The sequence below is a fragment of the Grampus griseus genome, assembly GCF_964374135.1.
Source record: "Grampus griseus genome assembly, chromosome: 2".
NCBI lineage: Eukaryota > Metazoa > Chordata > Mammalia > Artiodactyla > Delphinidae > Grampus > Grampus griseus.
In genome coordinates this window covers 174,803,969-174,825,914 of record NC_139018.1, presented here as the reverse complement: position 1 = coordinate 174,825,914, position 21,946 = coordinate 174,803,969, and the positions used below count along the sequence as shown (strand labels likewise).

Below are 21,946 nucleotides of genomic sequence, written 5' to 3'. Positions count from 1 at the left end.
CACTTAAGTGTGTGTTGATTAATAGTTCTTCCCAGGGAGCCTTGAGTTAGTTCAGCCCATTTATTTCCAATTTCTCTCGTTCCAGCTAAGAGGCTGAAGGCTTTAGGAATCATAGCGCATAGGAGAAGGCTGAGGCGGCGAGAAGGTCTTAGTGGGGATGAGATCTCTGAGGTTAGACACTTAAGGGCACTACATTCCTGTGAGGCAGGAGCTAGACGTACTGGGCACGCCATCAGAGCGCAGAGCTGGGACCAGCGAGCTGGGCACGCCATCAGAGCGCAGAGCTGGGACCAGCGATACATCATTAAGTGATGAGGAGAAAGGTGTCAGCTCAGTAGGATGAAGAACAGCCTTCAGCGCCGGAATGGGCTACCTCATGATGGAGAGCTCCCCAGTTTCCCCAGAAAGTATGCAAACGGAGGTGCTCTGACCCCTCATCAAGGAGGGATCTTGCTTGGTTTAAGGGCTGGACGCAAGGGCCTCTGGGGTCCTTTCAGACAGAGATACCAGGATACTAAGTTTGTCAGTGAGTTTTCTCAGACCTGGACACTCCCCCGACCTTTCTGGGCCCTAAACTCCCCAGCAGACTTCGCAGAAAGCCGGGAGGAAGAACGTTTCACATTCCCCAGATAACAGTCTCCCCACCCAGGTGAAAAGGTGAGGATGACAGACGCACACCTGTGAGATGAGGCTCTTATTACTGTCGCTTGAGGCAGAAGTAGGAAGGCAGTAAACTTTGAGGTTAGTTCCCTCGTTTTCCTCTGAATTCCATTGCTCTTACAAAACCGCCTTTCTTCTCTAACAACAAAGGGGTTTGCTGAGCTCATTACATCTTTCCCAAGAGCGTATTAAGGCTAAAACAGGGCCTGGGACACAGAAGGTGCTCAATACATCTTTGTTAAAAGAACAGATGAATACATTTTAAAAGCAAGAGAAGAACGGGTTCAATGCTTGACCCCAAAGTCAAGTATCTTAGCCGCTCCAGGGCCATCTGTAAAATAGGGTAAACATACTAATGGTGCCTGGCTCGTAGGTCCTCCTGAGGATTAGAGGAGACAACGAAGGCTGTACACTCGGCAGGGTGTCTGATACACAATCAAGGTTTAACAAATGCTGGCTCTCTTCATTGCTGTTGTAATCGTTCTCATTGCTGTCATTTTCAACAATGTGATGGGGGAGGGGTAGAGGAGATGAAGTGACGCATCGTCTTAGAGCAGAACTTCTCTCATTACCCCTCATGTGATCACGTCACATCATCACACATGCGACCCATCATATCGCACGTGCTGATTTTAAGGAGGAAAAAACCAGGACTCCAATTAGCAAAGGGATGCCTTTCCTTGCCTGGGAGGGTCGGATTCCGCAGACCACCGGGGACTGACGCTCATTGCCTCGGTAATTATAGGGCCCTGGAGAGACTGTAGATGCTGGAAATCAGCCTTGGGCTTCAAAGGGGGCCAAGGGTAGTCTAAGAAGACTTTATACAGTGAGTACCTGCTGGAAAATGTCCTAAAAGAATGCGTCTGCGGTTTACATTTTCAAAAGTACTTATCAGCAGAGGAGAGAATTTATGAACGCTGAAACTTGTATTTTTAAAATCTTGTCCACTCCAGCTGCGTGCCCTGCCCGTCCCTCCAGACGGGGCTGGGCCCCCTGCTACCGCGTCTCCCTGCTGGGAAGAGCTTGTGTGGACCCCGAACCAGCAAGAGAACGGAAACCACACGGGACGGGAGAAGTCTTCCCCAGTGAAATCTACATGTGCATTTAGGGTCGGAAGTGACATCTCGCCTTTGTTCTAACATTCTGGAAGGACCTTTCCTCTCTGTAAGTAGTAAAACTCCCAACTGCTCTGCTAGGTGCGTGGGTGGGGGGCTACTGATTAAAGGCTTAGTACAGAGTCAAATGATTTATTACCATTTTGTAAAAACAAAGAGATTCTATTATCCGTCAGTAGCCACAAGGCTTCAGTAGCTAAGTGGCTTGAGGGGCCTATCATCCAGGCCCTAATTACCCATGAACCCATAGGCCCTGGTGAGTCAATCTCAACAATTATCCAGCGACACAAATGAATATAAGCAGAGATAAAAGCCCTTGATAAAAGCGCCAGGACAAGCGGGATGTGACTTATTAACAAGTTATAAAGCCGGTCCTTTATAAATAGGCAAGTAACAAAGGCTCTTCAGGCGCCTTTTCACCCTAATTCCAGCAGGTCCTGCTGTGGCATCACGAGCGTATGGGAACTCACTGCAGCCACCCAATGCAGTCCTTTCCTTATGAATCCAAGACGGCACGTGGACGGCGGTTCTCAGAAGAGACTTCCAGAAAGGTGAACTGCTCTCCTCATTCTTCTCATTTCTTCAGAGGAAAGTGAAGCATGAATAGAAGTGATTTACTTCTTTTTAGACTACGTCACGTAATTTAAACCAAATCCCAGAGCGAATCCTATAGAGTCAAGTTTTATTAAGTGTAGGTGGTCACAAAATTCTTGCTCTAGAAAACGGAAGTTGTCTTTTTTTTTCTAAGTTCTGAATTTCCCAAAGAGTGCTTCTGAAAAGTAACTGCTTCAGTGTTTCCCAACTGATGCGAACGGAGTGTTTAATCTAAATTCTATGACGAGGTAGTTCATTGTAATTTGCAATAAACCTTTTGCCTCTTCACACAAGATGGCGGCCTTCTGACATCCTTGTTTCCTCCTTCTAAACATCGGCCAGTTTCCAACCATTGTTAAAATGGGGCATTGTATTCATACGAGCTCAGTGACTGATTTGTCATCCGGACACTCATTTGGTCCATTGTCATACAAACTGAAAATTCTGGCCACTACACTATTAAAAACTTATAAGTTAAATGGGGTGCGATGCGACACTTAAAGTGACCCCAAGATTAAACTCTTATTTGGGGTTTGTTTGCTGACTAACGGCCACTTCCACCGATTTGGAGATATTGTGAGAAAATTCTGCTGCTGACAATAAAAAGTAACCATAAAGGATGAAAACGTTCTGGCTGGAACCAGAAGAACATCTGGAGGTCCTTAAAACTGGTGAATTTTCCCTCTAAATCCTGATTGCCAAACTTAGAGCCAACCACCCAGAAACTGTGGCCCTCACGCTAACTCCGTGTTTACGTTTCATTAAAAACGACTTTAACGATTTACATCTTGTTCTACAGAGGCCCAGTTCCCACGGTTACAGCCTCTCCTCTCACTGGGCATGTCCTGGTGCATGGCCACATTCTCATCTCTTGGGTTGGAAAGAAGGAGCTTCCCGGAGAGTAATTCCAGGGTCCTTTTTCATGTCTAGAAGTCCATCAGCACCCTCCTGAGGTATCCTGAGATAAATGTGGAAAACTAGGATGGAAAACCCAGCAATGAACATAATAACATAAAAAAATTACTGTGCTAGGGTTTGCTTCTAAACATCTAATAAATCTGTAATATGTCATAAAAGTGACTAATGAAAAGTGACATGATTTCAGCTGTGTATTAGAAGTCCAACACAGTCCCACTGGGCTACAGTCAAGGTGTCAGCAGGGCTGTGTTCCTTTCTGGAGGTTCTAGGGAAAAGTCCATTACTCCCCCCCCCCCCCCCCAGTTTCTAGAGGTGCTCACATTCCTTGGCCTGTGGCCCCTTCCTCCAGCTTCAAAGCCATCAAAGTTGCACCTCTCTGACCCTTCCTCCACAGTCACATCTGTCCCTACCCACTGCAGGTAAAGGTTCTCTGATTTTAAAGACCCACATGATTAATCTGGGCCCATTCACATACTCTCCCCATCTCAAAATCCTTAACTTAACCACACCTGCAAAGTCCCTTTGCCATGGAAGGTAATGCGGGTTCCGGGGATGAGAACGTGGACATCTTTGGGACCATTTTTCTGCCTGTCACACAAGATGTTTCCAGATCTCAAGTCATAAAGAGGTTTGAAATCATAAGTTCATCAATCACTTCTCTCCTTATCATTCCTTTTAGAATTGAATTTTATCCTAGGAAATAGGACAGAAGTTTTCAATGCCTAAAACCTTAAACGTAAAACAAGTCCACAAATTTCACTAGTCCATGGAGAATCTCTTGTCTGGAAGTTTTCCAAAATTTTCAAAGAGATGATTTCAACTTTACTGGTAAGCATGAAATCTATCCAGTTTTAATATGGCATATTTATATGAGACACCCAATAAGTGTTCTTTGGATATGCTAAAATGTTCATTGAAAGAATAAACTGGAGGTTGCCCTACTCCCGCCAGCTTACAGAGGGGAAAACTGAGGCATACAGCAGCTGTGTGGATGACAGCCTCTTGGTACTCCAGCCAGGCATCAGGGCTGTGCCTTTGAGGTGGGACAGCCAAGTTCAGGACATTGGTCAACAAGAGACCTGCCAGCTCCACGTAATATCAAACGGTGAAAATTTCCCAGAGATCTCCATTTCAACATCAGCACCCAGCTTCACTCAACGACCAGCAAGCTACAGTGATGGATACCCTATGCCAAACAAATAGCAAGACAGGAACACAACCTCACCCATTAGCAGAGAGGCTGCCTAAAATCATAATAAAGCAATAGACACCCCAAAACACACCACCAGATGTGGACCTGTCCACCAGAAAGACAAGATCCAGCCTCATCCACCAGAACACAGCCACTAGTCCCCTCCACCAGGAAGCCTACACAACCCACTGAACCAACCTTAGCCACTGGGGCAGACACCAAAAACAATGGGAACTACAAACCTGCAGCCTGAGAAAAGGAGACCCCAAACACAGTAAGTTAAGCAAAATGAGAAGACAGAAAAACACACAGCAGATGAAGGAGCAAGGTAAAATCCCACCAGACCTAACAAATGGAGAGGAAATAGGCAGTCTACCTGAAAAAGAATTCAGAATAATGATAGTAAAGATGATCCAAAATCTTGGAAATACAATGGAGAAAGTACAAGAAACGTTTAACAAGGACTAGAAGAACTAAAGAGCAAACAAACAGTGATGAACAACACAATTAATGAAATTAAAAATTCTCTAGAAAGGATCAATAGCAGAAGAACTGAGGCAGGAGAACGGATAAGTGACCTGGAAGATAAAATAGTGGAAATAACTACTGCAGAGCAGAATAAAGAAAAAAGAATGTAAAGAATTGAGGACAGTCTCAGAGACCTCTGGGACAACATTAAATGCACCAACGTTCGAATTATAGAGGTCCCAGAAGAAGAGAAAAAGAAAGGGACTGAGAAAATATTTGAAGAGATTATAGTTGAAAACTTCCCTAATATGGGAAAGGAAATAGTTAATCAAGTCCAGGAAGCACAGAGAGTCCCATGTAGGATAAATCCAAGGTGAAACACACTGAGACACATAGTAATCAAACTATCAAAAATTAAATACAAAGAAAAATCATAAAAGCAGCACGGGAAAAACAACAAATAACATACAAGGGAATCCCTATAAGGTTAGCAGCTGATGTTTCAGCAGAAACTCTGAAAGCCAGAAGGGAGTGGCAGGACATATTTAAAGTGATGAAGGGGAAAAACCTACAACCAAGATTACTCTACCCAGCAAGGATCTCATTCAGATTTGATGGAGAAACTGAAACCTTTACAGACAAGCAAAAGCTAAGAGAAGTCAGCACCACCAAACCAGCTTTACAACAAATGGAACTTCTCTAGGCAGGAAACAGAAGAGAAGGAAAAGACCTACAATAACAAACCCAAAGCAATTTTAAAAATGGGAATAAGAACATACATATCGATAATTACCTTAAATGTAAATGGATTAAATGCTCCAACCAAAAGACATAGATTGGCTGAATGGATACAAAAACAAGACCCATATATATGCTGTCTACAAGCAGCCCACTTCAGACCTAGGGACACATACAGACTGAAAGTGAGGGAATGGAAAAAGATATTACATACAAATGGAAACCAAAAGAAACCTGGAGTAGCAATTCTCATATCAGACAAAACAGACTTTAAAATAAAGACTATTGCAAGAGACAAAAAAGGACACTACATAATGGTCAAGGGATCAATCCAAGAAGAAGATATAACAACTGTAAATATTTATGCACCCAACATAGGAGCCCCTCAATACATAAGGCAAATACTAACAGCCATAAAAGGGGAAATCAACAGTAACACAGTCATAGTAGAGGACTTTAACACCTCACTTTCACCAATGGACAGATCATCCAAAATGAAAATAAATATGGAAACACAAGCTTTAAATGATACATTAAACAAGATGGACTTCATTTATATTTATAGGACATTCCATCCGAAAACAACAGAAGACACTTTCTTCTCAAGTGCTCATGGAACATTCTCCAGGATAGATCATATCTTGGGTCACAATTCAAGCCTAGGTAAATTTAAGAAAATTGAAATCGTATCAATTATCTTTTCCAACCACAACGTTATGAGACTAGATATCAGTTACAGGAAAAAAATCTGTTAAAAATACAAACACATGGAGGCTAAACAATACACTACTTAATAACCAAGAGGTCACTGAAGAAATCAAAGAGGAAATCAAAAAATACCTAGAAACAAATGACAATGAAAACACGACAACCCAAAACCTATGGGATGCAGCAAAAGCAGTTCTAAGAGGGAAGTTTATAGCAATACAATCCTACCTTAAGAAACAAGAAACATCTCAAATAAACAACCTAACCTTACACCTAAGGCAATTAGAGAAAGAAGAACAAAAAAATCCCCAAAGTTAGCAGGAGGAAAGAAATCATAAAGATCAGATCAGAAATAAAGGAAAAAGAAATCAAGGAAATGATAGCAAAGATCAATAAAACTAAAAGCTGGTTCTTTGAGAAGATAAACAAAATTGATAAACCATTAGCCAGACTCATTAAGAAAAAAAGGGAGAGGACTCATCAATAGAATTAGAAATGAAAAAGGAGAAGTAACAACTGACACTGCAGAAATACAAAAGATCATGAGAGATTACTGCAACTATATGTCAATAAAATGGACAACCTGTATGAAATGGACAAATTTTTAGAAAAGCACAACCTTCTGAGACTGAACCAGGAAGAAATAGAAAATATGAACAGACCAATCACAAGCACTGAAATTGAAACTGTGATTAAAAATCTTCCAACAAACAAAAGCCCAGGACCAGATGGCTTCACAGGCGAATTCTATCAAACTTTCAGAGAAGAGCTAAAACCTATCCTTCTCAAACTCTTCCCAAATATAGCAGAGGGAGGAACACTCCCAAACTCATTCCACAAGGCCACCATCACCCTGATACCAAAACCAGAAAGAGATGTCACAAAGAAAGAAAACTACAGGCCAATATCACTGATGAACATAGATGCAAAAATCCTCAACAAAACACTAGCAAACAGAATCCAACAGCACGTTAAAAGGATCATACACCACGATCAAGTGGGGTTTATTTCAGGAATGCAGGGATTCTTCAGTATACGCAAATCAATCAATGTGATAAACCATATTAACAAATTGAAGGAGAAAAACCATGTGATCATCTCAATAGACGCAGAGAAAGCTTTCGACAAAATTCAACACCCATTTATGATAAAAACCCTGCAGAAAGTAGGCATAGAGGGAACTTTCCTCAACATAATAAAGGCCATATATGACAAACCCACAGCCAACATTGTCCTCAATGGTGAAAAAACTGAAACCATTTCCACTAAGATCAGGAATAAGACAAGGCTGCTCACTCTCACCACTATTATTCAACATAGTTTTGGAAGTTTTAGCCACAGCAATCAGAGAAGAAAAGGAAATAAAAGGAATCCAAATCGGAAAAGAAGAAGTAAAGCTGTCACTGTTTGCAGATGACATGATACTATACATAGAGAATCCTAAAGATGCTGCCAGAAAACAACTAGAGCTAATCAATGAATTTGGTAAGGTAGCAGGATACAAAATTAATGCACAGAAATCTCTTGCTTTCCTCTACACTAATGATGAAAAATCTTAAAGTGAAATCAAGAAAACACTCCCATTTACCATTGCAACAAAAAGAATAAAATATCTAGGAATAAACCTACCTAAGGAGACAAAAGACCTGTATGCAGAAAATTATAAGACACTGATGAAAGAAATTAAGGAAATTAAATAATACAAATAGATGGAGAGTTATACCATGTTCTTGGATTGGAAAAATCAACATTATGAAAATGACTCTATTACCCAAAGCAATCTACAGATTCAATGCAATCCCTATCAAACTACCACTGGCATTTTTCACAGAGCTAGAACAAAAAATTTCACAATTAGTATGGAAACACAAAAGACCCTATGAATGGTTCCATTTTACAGACTAGCGAAGCAAGGCTTAAAGTGACTTGCACAACCTCACAGGGCTGGTGAGCAATTGGGCCGGGTAAAGTCAGGACTAGGGAGGCAAGTAAGATGCTCAACTTATGTGTAAAATGTAAAGGGGAGCCCCAAACTCAGTAATCAGGGCAAAGAATGTGTTTCTAAATGCCATATTTAGAAAATCAAAATGAATGAAAAACTCCGTAATGAACAAAACATCAAAATTCTAAATAAAGACAGGATCTGACCTTGTACTTGGCAGAACTCAGCCTTACTTGCCTGACCCCGATCCCAGCCCTGTCGGATCCTGTCCCTGCCCTGGCTGAGATTTGAACCCAAGAATAGCTGGGACCACAGCCAGTGCCCTGACCACTTTTCTGTGGTACCCACCTGGCTCCTTTGCTAGCGGGGAGCTGGGATGCACTCACCGTGGTTGTCAAGGATGGTGGCAATCCGAGCTGATTCTCCCACCCGCTTACCCTTGGGAAAGTCATACCCAGGCTGGAGTGAGAGGGATGCCTGTGATGGCCAGACATCCTGTGACGTGGTCCCTGACACTTGCCACCAGCCGAGGACACAGTGGATAGCATAAGTCCTAGTTAAGGGAGACGGCATTTCCCTGAGCAAATCAGTATCGATCAGCCTATAAGCAGATTCTCCTAAATGCCCTGACTCAGTTCTGATGGACAGAGGGTCCCCTGGCAATCGACTCTTCCCAGGTGACTGTGACGTCACCTCTCCCTGACCAGCCCACTCCCTGCAGGTGCCACTGTGGACTCAGGGACTCTGCTTCTCCCAGAAGAGAAATTCCTTTGCCCAAGTCGATTAGAAATCCATCTTCCTCCTAAACTTCTTGCTCCTGCAATGAAGCAGCTGTCAGGCAATGCTCACTGCTGCCTTGCACCCAGCGCTGACTGCAGCCCCATCAGTCCAGGACAGGAAAGCAGCTTCAGTGGCCATGGACCAGATGCTCAAAGCACACGGGAAGGGTAGGGGGAGAACACACCATGAAATTGTCATTTCCCCTGCCTCCTTTCCTTTCCCACCCACCTATGAACTTAGTATCATATTAATTCTTACAGCCTCTCCTTGTATACAGCATTTAAAAATTTAAGCTCCGACTCCAATATTCAAGCAGTAAAGAAATGTTGCTTTCTTTAAATGGCATCATGAGATCAAGCAGGGTGCTTTGCTCTGATGTGAAGCAGCCTTTTTCTGGGATCCACAGGGATGTCTGTTCACCCTCTGAGCTCCCTCTTCACTCACGTTACGTACTCAACTTCCCTCTCATTTCACTGCCACCTTCTCTGTTGAACACTTAAATTCTCCCAGTTCTTAAAGGGATCTCGGAGCTATTGCCAAAAAGTCCTTTCTCTTTCTTCTTAAAGCCACAGACGCGATTTTCTCAATGTTTTCTTCTGCTAGGAGCATTATATATCCTTCATTTATTCATCCAACAGATATGTGTTGTTGACCGAGAGCCAGGTTCAATGCTGTCTTGTGGATTTCCCTGACAGCAGCCCCATCTCTGAGGGTATAGCTGACACTCTCCCCAAAACACATCTGACCTTAGAGGTGAACTCTAGTCAAGGGGGATCTGGGCTTTAGCAAAAGAGAGAACAGTCTAATCTGTCCTGAAAACAGCTGAGTTTAACAACAACCAATGAGAATGTCCTTTTCTGAAGACAACTAAACAGCTGTTCCAGCAAATACCAGTCAGGAAGGAAGGCCCACATGTAGGTACACACATTTCTAGCTTGTCCTGATTATACTCCTAGTTAGAACAGGTGGGTTCTAAGACCAGCTTTGCCATTCCCTAGGGGCATGAGCTGGTCCACGTCACAGCTCTGCAAAACCCCAATGTCCTCACTTAAACATCTCAAGGTCCCTCCCCACTTCAACAGTCCTTGAAGGAGATCTTCCCCCTTGCTTGGAATGTTTGGTGTTCAAATTAAGTGTACCATGCAAGAACCTTCCATGGTATGATTAAGGAAAGAAACAAGCTGTAATTTACGGAATTCCTATTTGGAATAATATTCCACATTATTTTACAGCATTGAAAGTTCCCAACAAGCATGGGAGATAAATATTCTTTTCCCCGATAAATATTCCTTTCCCCGTTCATGGAGGAGGGAACAAATTCAAAGAAAAATACTGAGCCTATGATGACAAGGTAAACACTTGGCACAGCTGAGACTTGAAATTAACCTTATTCTAAATCCTTGTTCTCAACATGCCTAGTTCCAAAGTGCTGCTGGTTAGTAAAACAGGACTGATGGGCTTCCCTGGTGGCGCAGTGGTTGAGAGTCTGCCTGCCGATGCAGGGGACACGGGTTTGTGCCCCGGTCTGGGAAGATCCCACATGCCGCGGAGCGGCTGGGCCCGTGAGCCATGGCCGCTGAGCCTGCGCGTCCAGAGCCTGTGCTCCGCAACGGGAGAGGCCACAGCAGTGAGAGGCCCGTGTACCGCAAAAAAAACAAACAAAACAGGACTGATTCTTCAAACTACTCATCCAGGCAGTTTCATGTTTCTCTTCCTTCCTGTTCTCCTACATTCTAATAATGGCTTTGCCTCATTAAGCTCTCCAGCAGAGGTTTTGTGGGAATGGGAAAAACCCTGAACTCTTAGTGACTTTCTAGAGTCCTCGGAATAAACCACATCAAAGTATCCTACTGAGCTCAGAGTAAATGCAGGCCAGCTCATCTGCTTTTAGCTGGATCCCCCAAGTGTCCAAGACCACCCCAACTGCACCCAAGAGGGAGAAAGCGTGGACGGAAGGAGACGGCAGTCTTAACATATTACATCCGAAAGCCTGCACTTTTCAAGGTTTACAAAATATATGAAGATGGAATCATGCTGCAGAGTCCCCTCCCAGGGCTGTGGCGGGGACCCACTGAAGTGAGGGGCCCCTAAGCTGTATCTTCCGCAGCTGCAGGTGAGCGCTCCTCCAGCCCCACCCTGCTCAGTGGTATTTTTAAATGAGATTTATTCTCACTGTCATCTGGCTACGGGTGCATTCATCTTTTAAATGGAAATAATGATTGCTATCAAATATGGCCTAATTTTCCTGCTATTACTATCATGCATGACAGATTTCACTTCTAACCTGAAAACGGAGTTCTTTGAGTCTAATTATTTTCATCCGTCACGTAACCAAAGATCTTCAGAGCTGGAAAGAGACAGAACTCCTTTAATCTACAAACCTGGATTTTCAGGGATGAGAAAACTGAGGCCCAGGCTAACGCTAGAGAGACAGACACTCGTCTGTACAAGAACCATGACAATGACCTCGGCCAGTGTTTAGTGTTTCCTCTGGGGAAGGAGAAGGACAGGCACGCTCACCACTCCCAGCGAAGTTGGCTCTCATTGGGGGATTTGTACGTATTGAATGCAAGGTCATATCGGAGAAAAGTGAAATTATTGTCAGAGGCGAGAAGTGTGATCTCATTGTATTAAACGCTTTTAATGTTTAATATAAGAAGTTGTACAACCTCATCTATCAAGGTGAGGCTCCCACCGCTTGGTCCCCCAGGTTCTGCTGAGCCAAGGGGCTGTCAGTTCTGCTGAGAAGCCCCTTGGGGGCTGAGAATTACGCAGTTTGAAGAAACTTCCAAAGGCCCTCCATCTGTATCCCTAGTTTATTGTTTGGGGCCAGAAGCACTATAAAACTTTACTACAACAGGCAGGGACTGTGTGCTCTGTAAAATGCGTGTTTGTGTGGGTGAGCGGGTGGGCGTGTGTGTTTGTAAGTGGGACAGAACATAATGTTTCTGAGAATAGAAATACGGAATAGTTGAGTTAATCCTAGGAGGAAAATGATCAACCCAATATACTTACTTTTCAAATTAACTGCATCCTCTAAAATAAACTTTTAGTTCAAGTTTTTGAAGAATTCTCCATAAACCCAGAAATTCTGGATGATGACCCCATGCAAATGTCCAGGGGCAAGTGATTTATTGCTCTGGTCATGGTCTGAAGTGAGAAGGAACCGTGTCCAAATGACTTCCAGGAGACTACGAAGGGGGACAAAGAAGGGGGGGTAGGGACCCTCCTTCCACACTCAGGGTTTTCAGACTTTTCTTCTTCTTCTGAAAGTCATGGGACCGTTCTCCAAATGAAACGGTACATTAAGCTCAATAGGTAAACACAGCCGAGGGCAGCTGCTCTAGTTCAAGCCAGGGTGAAGGCCCTGTCCCCATAGCCCCCTACACACATGGACGCACAGATATGCCCCTCCCCCATGTTCTGGTCCACACAGCATCTCTGAATCCCCAGGAGCCCTTGAAGCGCGGAGGTTATAAAACCTAGGGAATGAGCAATGCAGATACACACAAGTGATGGAGCTGAAGGATTCTGATAGTCTCGACTGGAAGTCACAGCCACAGAATAAGATTTAATCGTAAAATAAGATTTTTGCAAAAGCTTATTTCAAACTCGGGAAGATCAAAGAGGCTGGAGCAGTGCTGTCTAGTGGAACGTTTACAAATGTCAATAGAACATTTTGGAAATATCCTGTGTCCATGCTGACCAGTACATTAGCCCCTGCCCATGTCTGGCTACTGAGCCTTTGCTGTGTGGCTGGAGGACTGGGAACTTAATTTTTTTATATTATGTGATTTTAATTAACTGAAATGTAAATTTATCTATAGCCACATCTGGTTCGTGGCTACTATATTAGACAATGAAGTGCTACAGTATTTCTATTCTGCAGGTAAAAATACAAGCACAGACCCTGCAATGACACACGTCTACCCTTCCTGTGGAAACACCTAAGGGAGCAGATCATCCCATTCTTCTTTTTCTCTTTATTCCACCCAAAGGAAGTCCCAGACCAGAACCCTTTCCTGTTAGATTTCTACCGTTGCTGTTCATGAATGACTACAGACAGGGTGGCTTCCAACAACACGAATGAATTCTCTTACGTTCTGGAGGTCAGAAGTCCAAAATGAGTCTCCTTGGGCTGAAATCAAGGTATTGGCAGGGCTGCACTTTTTCCAGAGGCTCTAGGAGACAATCTGTTTTCTTGACATTTCCTGGTTCTCGAGGCCCACAGTCCTTGGCTTGTGGCCCCTCTCTCTGTCTTCAAAGCCAGCAGTGGAGCATCTTCAAATCTGTCTCTGACCTGCTTCCATCAGCACTTTCCTTCTCTGATTCTCTCTGACCCTAACCCTCCTTCTTCCCACTTACAAGGGTCCTTGTAATTACTTTGGGCCCATCGGGACAAGCCAAGATAATCTCCCGCCTCAAGAGTGTTAATTTAATCACAACCGCAAAGTCCTTTTTGCCACGTTAGGTAACATATTCACAGGCTCCTGGGCTGCGGGCGTCTTTGGGGGGCCCCTTATCCTGCCTACCGCATCTTTCTTGTGGATTACCTTGAAGTAAGACCAATACCTTTTGTCAAATTCACAAAAACTCAGCTTCTAGAAGGTAGCCTTGGTGAGTAAGGCTTCACGCCAGGTACCAACGAGTGAGTTGAGGTTTTCTCAGTGTTCTTTGGTCCAGTCTGGTGGTTCTCCAACTTCACCCAGCATCACAATCACCCAGATGGCTTGTTGAAACAGATTGTTGGATGTGAACCCCAGAGACTCTGATTCAGGGGGTCTGGGCGGCCCAAGACCAGGTAAGGTTTCTCAACCAGGTAAGATATTTTTAACATACAACCACAAATTCTTTGACACTCCTCCCTGAAAACAGTGGACTGGATTTAGTGACTCGCTTCTAACTGTATCTGATAGACGTGATGGATTTCAAGACAACGTTCTAGAAGGCACAGCAGCTTCTATCCTCTCTGTGTCTCTGGCTCTGGCTCTCTGTGTCTCTCAGGTCACACACCCTGGGGAAGGCCAACCTTCCTGGGAGTCAGTCACCTTGGAAGATGTCACTCCAGCCCTGGTCGAGCCTTCCGATGACTGTAGCTCTGGGCGACACCTTGTCTGCACCCTCATGAGAGACCCTGGGTCAAGATCTCCCAGGTAAGTCACTCCTAAATTCCTGACTCATAGGAACTGTGAGAAATAAGAAAGATTTATTGGTGCTTGAAGCCACCAAGTTTGGGGGCAAGTTGTTACACATAACAGATAACAAATACATCAGGGGATGCTGAGGCCACTGGTCTGAAGATCACCTTTTGGGACCCACTGGTCCAGCCTACATGCTGTGGAAGGCACAGGCTCATCCCCTGCCTGCACTGATGATGCCCAGAGATGCAGGGGAGGGTCAGGCTCTCGGGTTTATACATCTTCTCTTTTCTGCAGACGTCTTCGGTTTCCACCAGTCACTCTTCTGTGGAAGTACCTTTTCTGAGAAGAATAACAACAACATGTTAACCGTTAGCTGGACTCCAGAAGCCCATGTCTGTCTCCTCAGCCATAAAAAATCTTCTTCACGTGAGTGAAGAACCAGACAGCTTTAGGGAGAGGAGGAAATGATTCAAACACTAGACCATCGCTCTCCCTCACACTCTTTTCAGTATGGAGGTGAACAAGATCAAGAAAAAGAAAAAAAAAACAAATCGAAGCTCTTGACAGGAGAGGGAGAGCTAGCCCCAGGTGCCAGGAGAGCAAGGGGCTTCCAGCTGTTTGATAACGAGAGACTGAAAGTCCCCTCACTGTGTCCGAGAGGCCAAACCCTGACCCAGCTGTGGAAGAAATGAGGAGTTTACGTTATCTGGGCTGTTGGTGAGAGCTGAGTGGACACACACTTCCTGTCTGCTTCTCCCCAAAGATGAGCAAACTCTTCAGCAAAGATGCTTCTCCAGGGGTTGCACTGGCTGTTTACTTAGTCAGCAGATGTGGGCCAAGAAAGGAAATACGGCTCCAAGAACGAGGGAGGGAAAGTGGTCATGAAGACAGAGAGCCACAGGGAAGGATCCTGAGACCAGGAACAGAGGGATGCTAGCTCTGAGAGGCGGGTTGTCTCTGGTCCCAGCAGCGCCCGGCAAGCTGGCCAAGCAGACTCACATCAGTGGTCCCCACTCCATCTGATGGGATTTCTCTGGTTTTCCCATTTATTTTATAGATACTTAAAACATGATGACATGTGATTCCACTTATAAAGAAAAACTCCTAGGAAGGCAAAACTAATACAGAATGACAGGAAGCAGAAGAGAAGTTGCCTCGGGCCAGTACTGGGGGGAGGGACGACTGCAAAGGGCCATGTGAGAACTTGGAGGGTGATGGGAATGTTGGACATTTTGACTGTGGTAGTGGCCACATGGGTGGATACATTTGTCAAAAGTTATTGAATTGGGTGCAATTTATTGTACCTCAATTATGTCTCCATAATGTTGATCTTAAAAAAAGAAGTGTGACCTATGCGGAGTCCTCTGATGGGATTGTGAATGGTTGGTTTGTCAAAAACAAGAGTTGGGCTTCCCTGGTGGCGCACTGGTTGAGAGTCCACCTGCCAATGCAGGGGACGTGGGTTCGTGCCCCGGTCTGGGAAGATCCCACATGCCGCGGAGCAGCTGGGCCCGTGAGCCACAACTACTGAGGCTGCGCGTCCGGAGCCTGTGCTCCACGGCGGGAGAGGCCACAACCGTGAGAGGCCCGCGTACCGCAAAAAACAAACAAACAAACAAACAAACAAGAGTTATCTGGTAGAAGAGGGATTCGACCATTTAGATTAGGCTCAAAGGATGGGGCTAAAACAAATGCATACAACTTGTAGGAAGCAGACTTCTGCTCAATGTACTCACATCAATCTTTTGTTTAACACAGTTTTATTGAAAGCACTGTGGGTAAAGGTTTCTGACCCTCAGATACGTATGAATAACTTAGCTTCTCTATTGTTCAAATTAATTTCTGTTCAAAAAGTCAATGTTGGGCTTCCCTGGTGGCGCAGTGGTTGAGAGTCCACCTGCCGATGCAGGGGACGCGGGTTCGAGCCCTGGTCTGGGAAGATCCCACATGCCGCGGAGCAACTAGGCCCGTGAGCCACAACTACTGAGCCTGCGTGTCTGGAGCCTGTGCCCCGCAATAAGAGAGGCCGCGACAGCGAAAGGCCCGCACACCGCCATGAAGAGTGGCCCCCGCTTGCCGAAAGCCCTCGCACAGAAACGAAGAACCAACACAGCCAAAAATAAATTAATTAATTAATTATTTTAAAAAAGTCAATTTTGCAGAGAGCGGATTATCAATTAATTAGAGGTTTCCCCATTTTCCCTGGGGTCATGTCTGAGTTCTAGTAGGTTTTCTTAGTGCCAAGGCACTCAGGGCACATGTAGGCTTGAAGGCAAGCATCCCCTGGAATAGCCTTCTTCCCATTCTGACACGTGGTCACCACCCCTCCTAGGTGGCTGCAGAGCTGACCCTCGCTGCAGGGCATGTGACCTCCCTGGGCCCCTGCACCACAGCTGAGCCACATTAAGGGGGAGCGTCATGGTCCCTCTGCTACTTCTGTGCCATGGCAGGGACAGGGGAGACACACAGAGCCCTTGGCAAGTTTGTCCCCGGCCCATCTGCCTGGACAAGGCACAAAGGCACAACGTGTGTGTGACAGCGCTAACTCCAGGACTCTGCCTTGCAAAGCAGGCCACAGGTCCCCTCCATTCTTGAGTCCCCAGAAGAGCCTGAAATCAGCACTTCAGCACTAGCGTAGTGGTTGAGAGCAGTGACTCTGGATCTAGACTCCCTGGGTTCAAATCCTCGCTCTGCCGGTTGCTAGCTGCATAACCTGGGCAGACGGTCAGAGAAATGAACAGATTCACTGATGATACAGTGGTTCAGTGGTTCAATCACAATTCAGGTCTTCTTATTCCCTAGTCAGGTTCTTTCTCCAAAAGGCACACACTACCCTCTTGGTGAAATTAAAGAACACTCGTTTTTTGCCGATAGATGATGTGATGGTTAACTTTATGTATCAATGTGGCTGAGTCACATGCCCAGATGTTATTATATATGTGCAGAGTCCAAAGAGTCTGCAGGCTGGGCTCCGCTGGCATGCTGGGATAGTCAGACTTCTCTCTCTATGTGGAGTCTCAGGGCGGCACTCCCTCCATATGACCTCTCCACATGTCCCTCCAGTGGTCTCCATTAAGGGAGCGTGACCTCTTACATAGAAGCTCAGAGCATCCAAAAATGCAAAAGCAGAGGCTGCTAGGCCTCCTTAAGGCCACAGCCCAGAATCATCAGAGTGTAAATCCCATCACAGCTGACTGGTTAAGACAAATTAGAGGACGAGCCCAGATCTGAGGAGAGCACTACGCAGGGACATGGATGCTGGAAGGCATGGTTTATTGAGGATTTTATTTTATCAACAGCCTGCCTGGGCCATCACGCAAATATTTCCTTCAGCTGTGTCACCAGAAGAGAGATGTTGCGGCCGACTGGCTTTAAAACAATGAGACGCGGGAGGCAACAAAAAACCAGGGTGATGAGATGGATTTCCTCTCTGACCCACAGACTCAGTCTCATTAAATCCTAGAGGCACTTGCGAATGCTCTGTTTTCTCATTAGCCCTCCGCATCCATCATCTCTGTCTGTACCATTTTACTCTCCCTGCCCAGATTAATCTGGTACCACTTACTACATGATTGACTGAAACCAGATCCTCACTGAAAGTGGGCAATGGAGGATTAGAGTAATTAATCTGGTCCTTCGGGCAGGCTAGTTCCTATATTAGGTATTAGTGTCTTCATCGTATCACTCAAATAATCAGGGGAAAGTTGGAGCTTTGGATACGTGACCCCAAGATAGCCGTAACTCTCTGCTGGCTCTTGTGACCAGCTCACCTGCGAGGTGTTGGCAGAGAAACCTCCTTAGTTCTCAACTCCAGATACGAGAAGCGCATCTGAGCTGCCGTGTCATCGGCAGTCCTTGAGACGAGCATCTAAGCGGCCCTGAGGGCCAGGAGGGCAGGACAGGTAGGCTAGGAAGCACGCACATTGGGGGCGCGGCCGCGGGATTCCCGGCTAGCCTGCGGGATCACCGGGGCGCGAGGCCTCCCAGGCAGCCGGGTGGTGGTACAAGCCGTCCGCGCTCAACCAGAAACTCCTCCAAGACTCCGAGCTGAACGCTGCCCCGACTTGGCTATCTGGTGGTGCCTCTGAGAGACCAAGAAAGGCAAGCCTTGAGGACTATACTTCAGACCCGTTCCTGGCAGAAGGGCTCCTGGGAAGTCTAAATTTAGATCTCTGAGCGACAGTTTCAGAAACAATGTCCTTACATGACACAACATAAACGGGGCATCAGGAGAGAGGGGCCAGCTCCTCACCCACGTCCGTCTGTACGTCTGTCCCACACGTCTGTGTGCCGGGCACTTGCTGCAGGCTCGGCTCTGCGGGAGAGGAAGGGGGCACCTCAGAGAGGAACAGAGCTGGCCCTGCTTCAGGAAACTCCCAGTCCAACAGAAGTTCATGCTTCTTACGCCCCAGTGGCCCATCCGGCTTCACAGTCGGCAGAGGTGGCCAGACGTGCTGAAAGGCTGTGCTGAGGGAAGGGAGCGTCGCCAGGTCACAGGTGCTTGGGGGGGACAAAGATTGGGCAGAATAGAGACTTGATGGGGGGATGAGCGCCCTGCTTACAGTTCTACGGTTCTTCACCTCCTCGTCTCACCTGACAACGCGCCCCTCAGCCACGAGCATTGTTAGTTCCGTTCTGACAACGAGGACACTGAGACCAGAGAGGTGAAGCGATTGGCTTCGGGTCACACAGCCCGTTCAGGGCAGCATTGGGCTGGGTGTCGGGACAGCAGAGGGCCTGCCGCACGGCGACCGCAAGGAGGAGCGTGGTCTTCTCACGCAGAACAGGCGGCCTGCCTGGACCAAGAAGCCAAAGTGCTGGGAGTGGGCGCTGCCCTGAGGCTGAAGGCGGCCCCCTGGCCATCTGCCCAGGGGAGGTGGGCACAGTGGCCCTGGGGACAGTCGACCACTCCCTTCCCGGACAGCAGCACCTGCTGGCCTGACAGCGACAGAGGACGCATCCACGCCTGACAGCACCGCATCCTGCTGAGGCCCTCCACGGATACAGCGCCCGTGGTAACCGAACAGAGGGTTAAGGGCACAGTCCCTAAAGCCCTGCAGGCTGGACGCAGGCAGAGAACTGACAGCAGCTGGGCCCCTCCTTACGGAGCACTGACTAAGCTCCAGGCACCACCCCAACCTGCCTAATCCACCCCCCACACCTCGCACCATCCGCTTTACCAGACGAGGGAACGGCCACGGGCCTTGAACCTGCTTAAGGAGAGAACTAAGCCAGAGGATGGGCAAAGGGTCTGAAGCCAGGTGTCTGACACCAACCCCCAAGCTCTGACCTCTGTGTCCTAATCCCCACCCCCACCCCCCAGCAAGCGGCCGTGAATGCGAATGGGCATCAGAATGGAAGCTCCTTGAGGGCAGGAATTTGCATGTGTCTTGCTCAAGGATATAGCCCGTCTCCTCAGACAGTGCCAGGCACGTGGTGGGCTTTTAATAAATATTTGCTGAGTGAAGTAAAGAACTGGGAAGCCACCCTGAGATGTCAAGGCTGAGCTGGCCCAGAGACTTGCTCCCAGGCATTGGTCCTGCAGCTTGAAAGTCAGATTTTTCCTTCACGAGACAGACTAGCAAAGGCCCTCGCGGTTGTGGCTTTACATACAAGGTGACCGGCAATCAGACCCCCCTCAGACAGCACCCCATCACCTCCGGTCACTTCACTTAACCTTCAACAGCGCAACCTCTCCTTTCTGGAGACCGAAGGCTCACCACGCGTCACAGATCTTACGTCTCCCTGTAAACCGTGAGAAAAGTCAGTGTCGCGTCCGCAGGTGGCAAAGGCCCCAGGCTCTCCAGAGCAGCTGCCGCCTGCCCCGCGGGGGGGCTCGGGCCTCGCGCGCGCAAGCACGTTCCGGGGCAGTGAGCGCCGGATTGGCTGGAAATCGCAAACGTCCCGAGCATCAGCGAGGTCTTCTCCCACCGCGCTGCTTCCCCAGAACCACACAATCTGTCAAGCGACTTTGTTCTGCCCTCCAGATAAATGAGGAACCAGAGGGTGTTTTTCTGACTGTGAATTCTTGGCATTTTTTCAGGCTTCTAAGTAAGCAGCGTGAACACTGCCAGTCTTCTCTGGCTCTGCTCAGGACTGTTTAAGGAGAAATCGAATCATGGATCCAGGGGCCTCTGAAGTCACCTGACGCAGGGGTGTTTAAACTTTTCAGGTAATGGAACCCTTCTTGCAAACACAAGCTTACCCTGAAGTCCAGCTCCGTAATATTCTATTCTATTCTATTCTAAACACATTCTAACATACCACATACTGTATTACATGAAAGAAGCTCTCAGGGCTGTGGATGGGGACATGTGGCAGCTGTCTCCCCAGCCCCAAGCCCTCCTTCACCTTCCAAGCAGCAGAGTTCCAGAAACACGGGTCTCCTCTAACCCCTCCCCGCAACGATGGCAAACAAAGGGCCTGAGAAGGGAAGGGACTCAGCCAGCGTCCCATAGCAGCGAGTAGTGACTCTCCCAGGCCGCTCCTGGCTCAGGACTCCGAGTCTCTCCACAGCCCATACCCGTTTCCCCACCAGCCACGAAGGACACGCCAGCCCGGGGCAACTCCACGCAGGGAAGGCCGCCGCCTGGTCCCAAAGGACCCAGGCAGGCTGTGGACTCACGCATCGTGCTAACAATCCCACACCCCGTGCCTCATTCAATGTGCAGCCGATGTAGAGGTGATGAAATTCACTTTAACATAAAACCTGAGCTCTAGCCTGAGAACCCCGACTGCATCCTCCTTCAGACCTCGGGCATCTACTCTCACCAGCCTGGACCTGCGGTCTCCAAATGTGCCCTTTAATGGCAAAAGAACGTGCAAACACAAGCAAAGCCTCCCTTCCAGGCTTTTATTTATGGAGGCAGATCAGAGACCGGCCTCGCAGAAATGACAGCCCGGGCCTGGCCTCGGACGGACGGCTCTCCCTGTACGGTGCTCGCCAAGGCCCCAGCATGTGACGCGGTGATTGTGATCTAGAAGCTTCCTCCGGCTTCAGCACGCAAGGAGTCTGAAAGAGATAGGACACAACCCACTCTTCCCCTCCCCAGGCGGAGAAGTCCTTTCCCGAATTATCTCCCAAGAGGCAGGGAAAGAAGTGTGACCCGCGGCCCCAGCCCTGCGTCGGGGCTCCTGCGAGAAGAAAGGCTGCAGAAGTGCCCCCAAGCCCCAAACGCCCCTGCTTCGACAGGCCTTTGTTCTCTTTACCTTCTCAACTACCTTCCTTCTCAGCTCCAGCTACTTTCGAAAAGCTTCCGTGTACAGCTGGAGCCCTGGCATTTTCTCCTTCTGTCTCTTCCCTGTCTGCCTGGTCTCAGCGGAAAGCCTGGTGCCAGAGGCTGAGATGGGAAGCTCCTCTCCCCAACCCTCCGCCTCCCCCTCCCCCTCCCCCTCCTCCCTCCCCCTCCCCGCTACATCCCCTCCCCCCACACCCTCCCCCTTCCCTCCCTCCCTCCCATACCCTTCCCCCCAGCTCAGGGGAAGGTCACATGGAAAGTGTTTGGCTGGAACACTCAGTGGTGCTCAGAAATCCTAAACACTGTGGCCTCTGCAGCGCCTGCCAGGGAGAACAGGGAGATCTCTCTGCGGCCCGACTGTCAGCGGGCAAGATGGAAGAGGCCTTATTAGGTCATCCAGCCCAGGAACAGGGCGTGCCCGCTTCTTCTCCTCCTCGGCCCGCAAGAATGGA

The 21,946-nt window shown here is 47.4% G+C and overlaps 1 long non-coding RNA gene across 1 annotated transcript; it reads right to left on the bottom strand.

Moving 5' to 3' along the window:
* Positions 1-14,299: 14,299 nt before the first annotated feature.
* LOC309818656 lies at positions 14,300-21,614 on the bottom strand. Its single transcript, XR_014296366.1, has 2 exons — positions 21,466-21,614; positions 14,300-14,595 (listed from the first exon to the last, which is right to left on the bottom strand). It is a non-coding gene; the product is annotated as an uncharacterized lncRNA (long non-coding RNA).
* Positions 21,615-21,946: the final 332 nt, after the last annotated feature.